Genomic DNA, 1569 nt, shown 5'->3' on the forward strand with positions numbered 1-1569 from the left:
CCGTTCCAGCCCTTCCCGCGGCAGCCTGGAGCAGAGACAGGGATGCGGCTGCCGGGAGAAGGGACTTCCGAGCCCCCAAATTCCAGGAAAGGGACCTCCAAGCCCCCAAATTCCAGGAAAGGGACCTCCAAGCCCCCAAATTCCAGGAAAGGGACCTCTGAGCTCCCAATTCCAGGGAAAGGGATCTCCAAACCCCCGTCCTGGCTCTCCCATCCAGCTCCAGCCCTTCCCGCGGCAGGGTGGAGCAGACAGGTATGAGGCCACCGGGAGAACGGACCTCCGAGTCCCCAAATTCCAGGAAAGGCATCTCTGAGCGCCAAAATCCAGGAAAAGATCCCAGAGCCCCCAATTCCTGGGAAGGCACCTCCGAACCCCCATCCTCGCTGTCTCGTCCCCGCTGTCCCGTTCCCGCTGTCCCATCCCGCTGTCCCGTCCCCGCTGTCCCATTCCGCTCCAGCCCTTCCCACCGGGGCCCTCTCGTGGCCGATCCCAGGCTCGGAGGTTTCCCAAAACGTCCTTTTCCTCTCCCCAATTCCATCTTTTCCCAGCCCAGGAGATGCTGCTCCAGCCTGGCACATCCCGGCTCTGCCTGCGGTCAGCAGCGATGCTCCGGGAGCTGCAGCCCTCCCTCCCGCCCAGGAATCGTGGGATGGGGAAAACTTCGGGAATCGGGAAAAAGGACATTCCCAAAAACCAGCAGGCGTCGGGAATTCTGCTGGGCTGGAACAGCAAGGCCCAGATCTTGCAGCAGCCAAATGCTGAGGCAGAGCTTTGGTAAGGGGACACCTGGGCCAGGTAAAGGGACACCTGTGCCAGGGTGAGGGGACATCTGGGATGGGATAAGGGGGACACCTGAGCCAGGGAAAAGGGGAAAACTGTGGCAAAAAGGGGCATCTGTGCCATGACAAAGGGGACACCTGTGCCAGGGTAAGGGGGACAATTATGCTGGGACAGGGGACATGCTGTTACCGAAGTCCCTGCCCAGAACATGCCACAGGTAAAGGAGGAGGGAGATGAGATTGGAGTCAGGTGGGATTTGGGCTCTGCTCCCCAGGGAACAGGACAAGGAACGGCCTCAAGTTGTGCCAGAGGAGGCTTAGGAGAATTCCTGCATGGAAAAAGTGGTCAGGCATTGGAAGAAAGTGCCCAGGGAGGTTTGGAGGTGTCCAAGGATCACCTGGATGTGGCACTGGTGACAAGGTGGCATGGCTTGGACTCAATGAACTTGGAAGGATTTTCCTACCTTGATGAACCTGAGGGTAGAAATTCCACCTGATTGGGAGGAAGACTCAAAATGACCTTGGAAGGACCTCCTGTCCCTCCTCCCAAATCTTCCTGACAAGATTTTGAAGTGGCCCAAAATCTCTGACCTCCGCTGGAACATGGTGGGGGGGGGGTCTTTTTGTGCCAAATTTCACTTATTTACTCCAAAACCTCTCACATCACCTGAGCTCTTGGCCACCCCGTTGTCCAGGCATCCTGTGGCTGATTTCCCTGCTCCAGGTGTAACATTTCCAGGGATTCAGGCTGCTCCTGGCCCTGGATCTCACAGACAGCACACACAGGATG

The sequence above is a fragment of the Zosterops lateralis genome (genome assembly GCF_965231275.1).
Source record: "Zosterops lateralis genome assembly, chromosome: 28".
Classification (NCBI taxonomy): domain Eukaryota; kingdom Metazoa; phylum Chordata; class Aves; order Passeriformes; family Zosteropidae; genus Zosterops; species Zosterops lateralis.